The 13,537-nt window shown below is 39.8% G+C and overlaps 1 protein-coding gene across 1 annotated transcript in view; it reads left to right on the forward strand.

The window, feature by feature from the left end:
• The first annotated feature begins 537 nt into the window (after positions 1 to 537).
• PRDM1 (PR/SET domain 1) overlaps positions 538 to 13,537 on the forward strand; it is a 56,683-nt gene continuing 43,683 nt past the window's right edge. The window contains exon 1 of the mRNA XM_027634071.1: positions 538 to 955. The gene's annotated coding sequence lies outside the window, so the exon portion shown is untranslated. The remainder of the gene's footprint in view (positions 956 to 13,537) is intronic.

Here is a 13,537-nt window from a genome sequence, read left to right on the forward strand (position 1 = left end):
TTTGAAAAGTATGGTAACTTTCCACTATTTTTTAGGAAGACAGCTGCTGTTTTCAGCCTCTAGAGTTGAGCAGCTTATGGATGGATGTATGGGAATGTTTGCATGGACTGGGTTTAGGCATGTCTGTTAAATCTACAAACACCTAGTATGAATTTTTAGTGCCTGTGAATTCCTTCTGAGCAGTTTTTGGTATCAGTAATAAGCATTTGAGTTGTTTAAGTGAGGTATTTGACAACTATCATTTCTACAAACACGGAGCTTTCGCCCACGGCTGACTCAGTGCCCGTCAGTGTGCATCGTGATGTTCTGTGTTGGGGCAGTTGGTGTTACCCTGTAGCAAGGCTTAGAGGAGACTGATTGACCCAAGTGCTTCTCTTAAACTAAATTTCATACAAGGATATCTTAACAAGTGTGCATAGTGAGTGTAATACGATCTGTATGGGTGCTAGCTAATGGTTAACCGGCTCTGTTGAACCTGTGTTTCTTAAACAAATGCTATCAGTGTGAGATGAGTTGTCTTATTTCTGCAGACAGGCTAGTTCAGGTTGGAGACTAAACCTTTCTACTTAGAAGACAGCAGGAGGGCTTTCACTGTCTGCTCAAGCAGGGAAGGGAAGGAAGGCATCACATTACTAGAACTGCTGTTTTCAAATAAAGACAGGAGGGATGAGGGTAGTAGGGTCTCTGAGTATGTTCTGAAGTTTGTAGAGTGGCTGACCTCAACTCAGCTGTTATTTTGATTTTTTAACTGACTTCGGTGCTTGATGCAGTGTAGAGCTTCTCAGGATAGTTGGCGTAGCTTTGTTTTAACGCTTTGAGAAAGGGGAGAGAAATAGGCAAGATCATGCTTTATGCAGGAGGTTACAGTGTGGAGATACTCTGTACAGAGTATGAAGGGGCAAGATAGTGCTGAAACTTTGAGCTTTCTGTACAAGGCAAAAACCTAATAGATCAGGTGAGTCAAAACTGTGGAACTTGCTTGCATGCTGGGGGCTTTGAAAACTTTGTGAAAATTGCTTGTTATAAGGCATATGGGATAACAGTCTTCTTTTCTGAACTTGAAGGCAAAAATTTACATTTTCTTTATGTGAGAGACCTCTCACCCAAGCACAGTTCTTGCAATGATAGCATTGTATGGTCATCTTCATTAGTCATCTTGACTTATAAAATGGGTTGTATCTTAAATCTGAGCAGTTATTGAACTGTTTAAAAAACGCTGGTTCTGGATGAGTTGTAATTGGGGTATTTTTTGATTAGTTGGTTGGTTTGGTTTGGGTTTTTTTAATGCCAAACACAAATGCTCTATGTATTTAAAATAAGAAATGTAAGCTTCGGTTGAGCATAAGCAAATTATTTATTCCTACAGGTAGAAACCCAGAACTCAGCATTGATAGCTTTAAAAGCATATCTAGAGCAAATCCAGTGTTTTGTTTTTTCACAGTTATGGGCGGAGTAAGTTGGTATTTCATTTTTTTGATCCTGAGGATATATTCATATATTCATATAGGAGATATATTCATTACATCAGAAATTGTCTCTTTCTGGTTATTTTTTCAGACTAACTTTTTCTCCCTTGATGAATGAAGTGATCCACCTCTACAAACAAATAAGATTGCTAGCTTTGAATAAAGTAATAGATTTTTAACTGTATAGCATCTGCTCACAATAGAAGCCTCTGTTCAGAACAGAAGTTTAGAACTTGATGCATTTAAGGTATTTTTATTGACCAGATAAAAAATTCTTTGTTAAAGTATTGTTAGGCATTCAGTTCCTTCTTCATTTAGGTTATCCTTGCACTGGTGTGCAAGTATGTTTAATTCAATTGAGTTTTCTGTGACTTATACTATTAAACACATGACAAGAAACAAAATGATGAAAGAATTCAAAGATAATTCTTTCTCTTCTAGTTTTATGTTGTTAATAGTAAACGACACTTCCTAGTTAACATGACATGAAAGTCTCTGGAATACGTAATGATTATTTTAAGAACCTTTCATTCACAGAAAAAATACATACTTCTAATTTTTTATTTAGTTTTTTACAATTACTATCAAAGAACAAAACCTTTATTTGTAGCTTAAGTTATTTTGTTTAAATAATTTTCTCTTGACAGAGGATGGTTTCATGTGATAACTGAGTTGATTTACAATAGAGAATGAAAGAAAGGTTAACATATTTTAAACAGATCAATGAAATAATGGCAGGCCTGGAACACAGACGATATTGTTTTGTAAATTCTTCAGTCATTTTTTTCTTAGGCAGAAAAATCACACTTGTGCCATTTCTATGAATTATTCTATAAACTCAAAAAAGTTTAAGATTATAAATCAAAATTTTGAAGCAAATCAGAAATTAGGAATCTGGAATGAGAGGCTAGATTTTGTTAAATGCTTTAGCAATTTTTCTTTTAAGAACAGCAAAGTTATAAATTTTTATCTCCTTAATACCTTTCTGGATTAAAGTTATAAAGTCTAAAATTACTTTATGAATGCAAGTTTCAGGGGTGGTGGTTGTTTTTTTGTTTTTTCACGAACATCCATTTCATGGAGACTTCATGAGTTCCAGTGCATCTTCCAAATATTGACAGTGTCGGGGCTGGATGGAAAGTTCAGGCCAAATCTTGAACCTCCTCTTGTTGGTTCTACAGACTGTCTGGAGTCCAAAGGTTACGAACTGCTTGTAAACTAGCTCCAGAATAAAAGCCTGTGCCAGGACATCAGTGCTGGTATTGTGTCCTCTATTCTTTTCCTAATTTGCAGTTTCTCCCCACCCTGCCCCCGTGGATTGTCAATGGCCTGAATTGCTTCAGTCTGTTTAATTCAGTGAGGCTGTGCTAATCGGTGTCGCCTGAAAGCCTACCCTGAGACCCCGAGACTTCAGAGATGTTAATTCGCTTAGTACTACAAAACTAAAAAAAAAAAAAAAAAAAAAAAAAAAAAAAAAGAATAGTTCGACATTGTCCGCTCCGGTGGATTCTGTAGCAGCCAACACAACAGCCAGTACACACATTTTAATGGTTCCGACTTAACAGCACTATTTTCTTTAACGTTGAGCACCACGCACAAACGCGAGGTAATTGATGTCATTTTTTAGCCTAAAGGGTCTCTCTGCAGTATTTTTTTTTCTATGTGGGATCTGGCAACATAAAGATTAAAATTTGCATTCAAATTTATTGTGTAAGATTGACCCAGTTATTAGAGTCAACGGAAATCTTCCCGCGAACCCGATTTTAAAGAGTTTGCTTTGCTTAGCTGTGCAAGACGTGCATATTAAATCAAATAAGACTATTCATGTCCTTAAACCTGAAGCAGTTACACGACGCTGAACATACAGGTTTCCCATAGCGGATGTAGACCCGTCTGGTACATACCTGGAGGAGAATCTTCAAGCTTGAGTTAGGTGTGAGGCTCTCCAGGTAGCTCAGTGGGAGAACACAGTACTCGGGAGAGGAATCCCAGGAGCCAGCAAGCTCAGCCAGGGGCATCCTGAATTTAGTTCAGTGATTTGTGCATTTTTGCAAAGTGGAGGATAGGGCATAGTCCAACACAATCCTTCCCCAGTAAATGGAATTGCCTGTCTGTTCTTTGGATATCCTTTGAGAATCCAGGCTTGACCTCTCAGGCAGAAGTACAGAATGGTAGATTTCTTCAATGTTATTTAAAAATTGGTTCTAAATGATCATTTCTGCCTAAAGTCCTTTTCCAAAGGAATACTTCTGCTAGAGAGACAGGGAGCGATCACTTACAGCTTTCCACAGGCAAATTGTATGTATTTTATTCCCAACTGTGATAAATTTAGCTTAGTTTTAGTTCACAAAGAAAACTTCAGCAGAGAAATGTAATTTCTTCTCATTGTCTAAAGATAACAAATAGTACTTATCTCCTTTGTCTAGTTGTTTTTCAGACATGAAATTCCTGGTAAATTGATCTAATTAATATAAACATTTTTAAAACTCACACATTTTCCCCCTGCATCATCGTGTGTTTTTTAGTTAGTATCAGAATATGTAGTATCAGTGGTTCATCAAAGGTCCAATGAAGGCAACTTACGTGAGTCTTATTGATCGTCACTGATCAAGTTAAACGTGCTGCTTTATTCAGGAGAAATCAGTGGTTGTGGGTTTTTTTTTTGGTGTTTTTTTTTTTTTTTTTGTAAAATACCTTTTACCAAAACTTTTTTGTATCAGAATTTTTTAATGCTTTAGTGGCATATACCTGATGAGTATACTCTAAATACCCTTTGTAGCCAGCAGTAATCTTAATGATAAATAATTTTACAATGTTTCAAATGTTCTTAACTATTGGTGATATAATTCCAAATTTTGTGTGTTAAATATTTTCAAGAAATAGGTTTGCTGACTTTTAATCTGCAGGTCTGTTTCGTACAGCATGCAGTTTCCAGGTACTCGGTATCTCTTGTGCTACGTAACCCCTCTCATGTGAACGGCTATCTAATCTTGTGGTAGGTGAGAAGCTGTAATTTGTGGGGCTTCTTATCGAAATACAGAAAACTGATGTGGAAAGATGTAGATTAAGATGTATTTTGCCCGCACAATATTAATCCTGTTTTTAAAAATAGATGGCACTGAACGAATAATCTCTAGAGCTATTAAAACATTGCAGGTTGCATGGTTCAAAGGCAAGCTCTGCAGAGGGAAGCTCCACAGGGCAGCAGCGCCCCTCACTCCTGGGAGCCGAGTGTCCCTGCCGTGCTCACCAAGATCTGATCGTCCAGTGATGCAAGAGTTTGCTAATTAAACAGTTGACAGAGGTGTTTGGGGCAGAACCTGTGGACATTTAACCAATTGAACAATTTATTGCTGTAATTGAAGGGGTTAGCTGGTGTTTATTAACTAGCCTTCCTGTCACGTTCCAATGGCTGGGCTAACCCTTGGTCCCTGACTTGTTTTCAAGTGTCCCACCGTAGTGTTGGCTCTGCAGTGTCACTCTTCAGGCTGCTACTTCAAGGCCAGAACTTCATTTATCTGTCTTTTGCAAATTCAGCAACATGACTGGGCATTTTTTTCCTTGCTGTAGCAACTGTTTTATTACAAACAAAACACTGTCCCTTTAGAGCAAAAAGGAGATTTTATCTTCGACAAAAAATAAATTTGGATTATTAGGAAATTTCAGCAAACTGTTTCTGGTTTGAACAGGGTTTCTGGTTTTGTAATCTCAGCATAGTGATTGTTTTCCTTTTACGATCATGGTCACCTCTGCTGTCTCTATCATCACTGGAGCGGGTTTGGGGCTGGGGTAAAGGCATCATTGCAGTAGCGTGCAGCAGGTCTTCCAGTCAAACCGCTGAGGCACGCGCAGTTTGGGACACAAATCTTTTCAAGGAAACAATGAGTCCTGATGGTGATAACAGGCTGCTTCTCCCCCTTACCCATGAAAGCTTCTATAACTAGAACTAATTGGCCGTTCTTAAAGTGCAATTAGCAGGGATATTAATCTAGGCCTGACAGGTGTGAAAATGTGTTCTTTGAGTCTATTCAAAAGACACTCTCTCTGATCACCCGTAGGAGAAGCCTGAAGCAATTGTGCCTATAAACTTGCAAGGCTTTAGTTTGCTGGAATAGAACAGCCCACATTTAATAATCTCATTTGAGTCAGATGACATTAACTCCACAGAAATGGATGGAAGGGAGTTCACTTAATACTGACATAATAGTTGGTATCACTTCCATCATCAGGAAGGGAAATGCCTGCTTCCGCCTTCATTTGGGTACACGAAGAAAAGGGAGGACTTAAAAAAAAAAGATGTTTTAATGAGAAAGCTGGGACTGAATTATTTTGCATTAAGGATCATTAGGTGTTCCCCCTCAGTTTACCTCTAGTGCAGTTTAATAATCTCCATTTGTAATCCTTGTTGCTTTTCTCATTTAGTTGTTTTTCATCCCATTAGGCACAGCATAGAGCAGAGACATTAAAAAGTGTTGCCAACAAGGGTGGCTCATCTCATCAGCTATGGAGGTTTTAAACAGTACTAATGTAACAATTGGTGATGGAGTTTCAGGACTCAGGAAGGATACATCACTACTAGTTCAGCTTTTTTACAGCTCGTGTAAACAGGCACAGCTCAGCAGAGCTGCACTGGTTTATCCATGTCCGAAGACACTTAATATAACCAGTAGACTCACTGTGGGATGCTGAAAGGGTTCTAGCTGAACCTGCAGATGGCTGCTTGTGCTAGTGGGCTTCAGGCTTGGAACTAAATGAGGAAATTTGTATTTCTCATTTTAATTAAAAGGGGTATTCACAATCTTAAGACTGAAAGACAAACCTTAACCTGAGACATGCATCTGTTTTGCATAAGATAAATGCGTTATAAGAGTGAGAAATTGCTTGAAGATGGGTCTTGATACTGAAAATAGCATGATTTCATGGGCATGCACATACATGTATACTCCTCAGTCAGCTACAATTTTTTTCAAAAGTGGTAAATTTATGATATAGGTTCTGCTCTGAAAAAATGTCTGCATAATGTTTTACTAGCTCACTGTTCTGGAAGTTTCTGAATGCCTAGACCACAGTGATATTTCTTAGAAATGCCTTAGAAGACTTTGAAAAGATGAATTTAGAAGAGTTGCTCAGCCCAGTCTTCTGACGGGAAAGGCAACTTTGTTAAAAAAAAAGTTGTTCTACTAATGAATGAGGCCCGTTTTACCAAGGCTGGGATTTCTTTGCCTCACTGCTCTGAGGGAAAAGCCCCTCTCAAAGTAATTTTGACCTGAACTTGCTTGGGGCAGTTCTGTTGTTCTAAGAAAATCTTTAGCTGAAAAAACTCAAGAAATAGCTCCTTGCTGTTTACCCTACAACACATTTATAGAGCATAACCACATCATTTCCCAACCTTGGCAAAGTAGGAAAGCGAGAAAGATCATGCTTGCATAATGGAACAAGGTTCAGCAGCCTTCAAGAGTAGGAGCAGTGGCTGAGGTAGCCTTAGAAACGGTGTATGTCCCTGGACTTAAATTTGTGTGCCTTTCTGAGCTGTAGAGCTTATTACCTTAGCTGCTAATGTATCTGCATTGCTATCTTGATACTGCGATGCCCCTCAAGACACTACGCTTTTCCATAGCCAGCAGGCTTGGAGCTGGCTCTGCAGGCTTTGAACATGCTGCATGGTGTAGACATGCTCTTTTGCATCTTCTCTAAAAACAGCTCTGCATTTTCTAACCTGATGCCATCGAAATTGATCTTGATTAAACACAGATGATCAACATAGCAAAGTTTATAATTTCTTTGGAACCCATTGCCCTTCTATCAAAACATCTCAATTTTCCAGGTGATTTATAGGTTTAGTATTCAATTCCTGGTTTAGAAGGGCAAGGCAGTCTTTTTCCTGGTTACCCTACATAGTGCAAAACACCCAAGAGGAAGGAGGGTCTTGTGATTGAGACAAAACACTATGATTCAGGACTTGTGGGTTCAGCTCCTATCCCTGCTCTCTGCTTGCAGTTAAACCTTGGGGAAGTCATTAGATCTCTTCCTCTTACATGAAATCTCTGATTCTTTCTGTCTTTTCTATTGAGCTGAGAGGTTCTTGTCACCAGCTGCCACATTTGTTTACCTTCCTTACCATTGTTATCCACTAATGCAAACTAGACAGCCAGCCTTCTGACATTTGGGGAGGAAGGTTAACGTATTAGAGTTTTGGGGTCTGTTCTTAGAATGGAGAACATGATCCCATCCCCAAATCTGCTACCAGGACTCCTGCTCACTTTTTCATCTCCCCGCAACAGCTTCATTTCTCTCCATCTCTCCTGTACCCTCAGAAGCAGAGAGGAAGATAAGGGCTAGCTTTCCCCCTCCCTACTGTGAAAACAAAATATATCAGTCCTCTCTTAACCAGACGTGGGAACAAGATTACTCAAATTGATGTCAACTGAATATGAGTTACGCAGTTTTGCAAGTTGATGACTAAAACTGTTGGAATTACTCAGAGCTAAATGATTTGTTTTAGCTGGAAATTGGAGAACCTCTTGTTGTTTACACCACTGTTCATAGTGGAAGGGATAAGTCCTGCTGCTTCACATCTTCACTCTTTTTATAGACAAAAAGAGTGCACAATGAGGAGGTTTGTTCATACTTGCTTAACCTCAAATGGTTTGGATAATTACATTCTTTATACCTCGGTTGTATTTTCATTCCTATTCAGAGTTTTCATTACCAAGTTATTTTGTGGCTACCCAGAGTGACATTTAGTAATTGCATTGAGATGTTTCTCTTTTAGATTTCTAAACTATAATGATGCAGTAAACCCTGCTTTTACTCAAGAGTTACCTGAGCAAAAAATGCAGCAATTAAAATAATGGCTAAATAAGCACTGATGTGGTATTTATTGATGGAAAATTGCAGCTCTTTGCTGCACAGCTGGTAAGAAACAAGAGAATGAATAATAGCTACCACTGTCCCAAGTCTGAAAAGTCAGAGGAAATGGCAGCAAGAAAAAGCAAATGAAGATGGATGAAATCCCAGGAAGGTGAAGGGAGACATCCTCCATGCTGGACAGGGCTGGGCGGCTGACTCCTGGGTCACCTCAGCTGTTGCTTTTCGAAGTGGTGTTTTGAAAGGGCGCTGTTTGGGAGAAGAGCTTCCTGGCCACCACTGCCACACACCACTTGCGGACGCTGCCTGTGGGTCAGTGGGAGGTCACCACCAGTTAACTCAACACCTCCAGCAAGGAGAAAGCTCTTGGGGAGTAACTTTTTTACTATCAGTGTCTAACCTGCGCTGAGAGAACTTGCAGATGCTTAACTTGCCCCTTTGCTTTGTCCTGAAGTAGGTTTTTGTGGCATCATTGGCACTGCCAACTACCATCTCTAGCCTTGTCTAGTGCAGCAGGTTCAGCATTGGTTTCTATAGCCTGGTGGTTGGGTTTTCTCCTGTCAAGTCCCTCTCTCTGTGCTGTGGCCAGGGCTGAGCTGCCCTTCAGTACCTCACTAGCACCTTGGCAAAGCTGCCACAGACCAAGAGAGACCTCAAAGTCTGCAGAGGCAGCAGCATCACGTGCAGGCTTGCGTCCCCCCAGAGCATGTGTGGCTGCCTCCTGGGCTTGCTATGTGCTCGGGGCACACCTCATGGGCCAGCAAAACCTAAACCAAAGTCAGGCCCATTGCCTGACATGGTTAAATGCCAAAGAGAGCCCAAAGGCAGCTCTTACACCTCTGCCTGTAGCCTGAATGTTGTCAGTGATGGCATCAAGGGTGAACATCAAAAGAGGATAAACTGAATGTGAAAGTGGATGGTGTTTGCTTATGAAATGTAAAATCTGAATATGTTCACCAAACTGCCTCAAGTCTGTAGCTCCAGAAGCAGAGCAGTTGCATTTAAATCACTGTGTTTTGAAAAAGATCAAACATGTAAATAAATGGCACAAGTAATGCAGGAGCCCATTTTTTATTATATACATAGAGGTACATGAGAAATCAATGTATTTTACATTGCTCCCATGTTTTTACTTCTGGCAGCAGTTACAGAGCCCTACTCACAGGTGCAGGTGTTCCCTGGCTGTTAGTTCCCTGGTGGGGCTTTCCCAAGTATCCATGCAGATTTTGGGCAAAAGTCTGGAAAAGGTAAAATGCTGAGAGAAGAGGATCGAACTCTGCAAACTCTCTGCAGGTTTCAGGCTGTTCTGTTCTTGTCCATAAAAGAATTTCTTAGGCGTATATTTTATGTGTGTAGGTACATCAGTAAATGCATAAAAATACATACATCTGTTTTCAATAAAAGTGTTTCATGTTCTAAACATCTTCCAGATCTTAAAAATCTTAGGCTTCACATTTTCTCGAACAGGCTTGTTCAGGGAAACGAAAGAGAGTGCTTGACAAGATTATGGTGTTGCTTCTATACGTTTCCTTTATTCTTGTGGCTAAAAGGAAATTACAATGTGTTGTTAAGTCAAAACGTGGTCTGTGGAGCTGAACCAAAAAACTTTTAAATGGAATAAAATTCCCTTTCTGATAAAAGGGAAAACTACACAGCAGAGAGACAGGATATCTTTAATTTAAATAGTGGGTCTAGGTATATTAATTTGAGTTCAAAGCATCTTTCAAAGGGTATGATGCCCACATTTTTAATTTTACCTAATACTGAGCATCTGGTGTGGACTGGTTTGTGGTACTGAGAGCAAAAGGAAATACATTACTCATAGATGAAAGGAGTGAGGGGGAATCACTGTCCTAACTAAAAATAGCCTTTTTTCCACCAGTTAATATCAGCTGGAGGTTTGATTAAATAGTAATTGTCTAGAAAAGGACAATAATTGAGTGTGACTGTTTCCTTTCAGGGGCCAGGCCCAGGTGGTGAAAGTTAAGTATTGTCCTTCAGATAAGGTCCTGAAAGCAGTTTTCCTGAATGTCCACCGAGCCCTTCTGCAAAATGTCCTTTCTGGGTGCTGAGCTGCAGACAGACAAAATCCAGGCCTTTTCTCAGGGCAGCAGCAGTTTTCAGGGATGTAGCACTGGAGGATTTTATGGCTGCACTGCAGATACAAGCTGGCTCACCTCTTTGGCTGGAACTCTAACCCAGAGGTGCAGAGATCACAAGAGACAAATGTCTTGAATTAAGAAATGGGGTTGACATCTATAAACGTCAGAGCACATCTAGTAGGCAACGTGTAATAAGACTATAACATTATAACTAATATGGAGATTGGAAAACTATCTGAAAAAAAAGTGGCTTCTGTTCAGATCTGCACATTCAAAACCAAAATACACCAGATTAATGTTTTTTTTGTTCCTCCCCTCCTCCTTTATTTATTGATCTGAATCCCAATGGTCTTTTCCTAAAAATCAGTCTGTTTTTTTCAGTAAGAGGTTAGTAACACGTTGCTTAGCTTTATTCGACTCCATAGCGAAGAAATGTGTGTTTCTGTGAGGTTAACTATATTTCCCTCTAGATCCCTCTAGGTTATTCTCTCTGAATGACCCTTTTATGCTTCATAATGTTAACACTTACCATTTGTCTAGGACTTTATGCATCATGAATATCTAAGCATTATTTAATTAACCTTTGCAAGTGTCCAGTGAGACAGAGAGCCATGAGATACAGCCAGACAGGAAATACTTTTTCTGCCCTGCAGAAGTTTTGAAATTGCTACTTATTCCAAGCTGAATGGACTCAAAACTTTGGCGAGCTTTTCATGGAGGAAAAGTGGAGGAGGAGAGAGCGTGAGAGACACAGTGGCTTGCTGCAGAATAACCAAAAGTTACAGAGTGCTCCCTGGGGAAGGAGCATTCATGGTTGAAAGTCATTTCAACCTTTTATCCTGCTTGGTGAAGTTTTGGGACTTCAGCCTTCTGCCTCCATATGCTGAATTAGGACTATAATGACTGAGCCAGCCATGAGTCAGGCCAGCTCTGCTGGGTAGTCTGGGGACAAACACTTGGAGACAAGGCCACCATGGCCTTCTAGTGAGAGTAGCTCCCAAAAGCTTTGCTGGCTGTAGCTCAGACTGTCTTTTCTTTTGCGCTTCGCATAAGTGCTCTCACTGCAAGGTGAGGCTGAACTCTCATCCAGACAAAAAAACCACTTGAAAAATAGCACACGTGTTCTACCAGGAAGCCCGGATTTTGGCCATGCATCATTTTCCAGGAGAAGCTGACCCCTTGGGTTGGTAAGGGTAGTTGCTCCGAGACACAGCAGAAATTGATACTATATTCAGTCTGAGAATTCTTTATTCTATGGTTTGAACCACTAGACCACGATTTTTCTGAAATAGGTAAGGATATTCGCATTTTTATATAGGGAAACAGAGGCACAGAAAGGGTACAAGGTGTGCCAGAAGCCACATAAGAGGCCTGCGGAAGAGCTAAGAACAGAACCCAGGTTTCCTGATACCAGTACCTGTGATTCAGCCACAGCACACTGTGAGGGCAGGACAGGAAGGGGCAAAGAGATAAAAAATTAATTTCTTCTGAAAGTGAAAACTCTTCTTGCTTCAGTTTGTGTTTTCTATTATATGCAGATCATTGCTACATCCCTATAATCTAATTTTTCTTTACCAGTTGGGTTTAACAATGAATGTTGCACTGGCACCTACCCCTGGAAACTCTTGGCCCTCTGCTAACCACAGATTGGTAGGCTAAAATGAGAGATTGCCCACTGAGAATATAATCCTGGTCTGCAGGGGGCACAGAGATTTCTTCCCCTCTGGGAAGCATCCAGTGGTTTACAGTAGCAGGAGCCTGAAACTCCACATTTAGTACTGCACACCATGCAGAAAGTTAAATGAACTTTGAAGAGGGGAAGAGTGGTCTTTAACTGAGAAGAAGAGTGACAAGTTTGCTTGTGGAAACTTTAAACATGTAGAAAATACATCTGAAATTTTAAAGGGTATGTTAACTATGAGTTCAGGAAAGCAGATATTTTCCTGTCTTCCTTCCTTGCAAATATAGTGGAAAACCAATATAATTCTGTTCACATTTATTAATGTGTTTTAATAGAAAAAAAAAGGGTCAATAAGTCCTCTGAAAACAGACTAAAATGAAGGAAGATGATAGTTCATGGCTTCCATATTTTGAGCCTGTGACTTCCAAAATCAAAAGCCTAGTAATCCTAATGGATTGACTTCCAAATTTCCTTGGATTTGTATTGCTGGACTTGTCTCTCTCTAGGGCTTAGCTGGATCCCTGCAGATAGATTTTTAGGTTTATATGCTGTAATTCCACTTAGTCCAGCTGTAAACTTGTGGTGGCTGAATTAATATATTATAGGGGGAAAAAAAGAAAAAAAAAGAGTATACCTACAAACCCTCTAGTTTGTATATCAAATCCTGAGGGGGAAAAACTGGGCATTTCAATTAGTTGGTTGTGTGGCCTGATTGAAGAACAGCCCCGTGGCTAACAAAGCTTTGTCTGTAGTATCAGCTTGCTCCTCATCCACCAGGACAAATAGAGTGGTTGGTCATTAACGGGCTAGCCATCGGGTAGGGGTTTTGTTCTTAAATGGGGGCTTTGTCTTATCCCTGCTGTTTAAGCCCTCTCCAAGCACTCCTCACCTGTCATATCTGTCATACATTTAATTCATCACGCTCTCTGGTCAAAAGCTACACTGATAGTATCAAAAGAAGAGGAGGGGGCTTCTTATAACTTTAGCGATCAAAGGAGATTACCAAGCAAATAAGATTTTAATGAAGACGGCAGGTTGGGAAAGGAGAATTTACTGCATTGCAAATCACTAACACATAAACGTTCATTTTATCTGTATAGTATTTGAAAGTGGAATCCCAAACTATTACAGAAGGAAGGATGGATACATGTGTTGGTGCCTGGTTTTAATTAAAAACACAGAGGGAGGAGATGTAGGGGGAAAAAAAGAGCTCTTTTATTTCACTTTAAAGGTCATATTTTTATTCTGTAAATATGATGAGCGGACTGTGTTTAAACACAAGTTTGTTTTAATGATGACAAATACATCAAGCAATTTGCCACTGAACTGATATTGTCAGGCCAATGCTCTCTGTTATTTGACCTAAGTTTCAAAACATCAATCACAACACTGAAATACACTTGGCCTCACTGTATCTATTC

The sequence above is a fragment of the Corapipo altera genome, unplaced genomic scaffold, assembly GCF_003945725.1.
Source record: "Corapipo altera isolate COAL_440 unplaced genomic scaffold, ASM394572v1 2b, whole genome shotgun sequence".
Lineage (NCBI taxonomy): Eukaryota > Metazoa > Chordata > Aves > Passeriformes > Pipridae > Corapipo > Corapipo altera.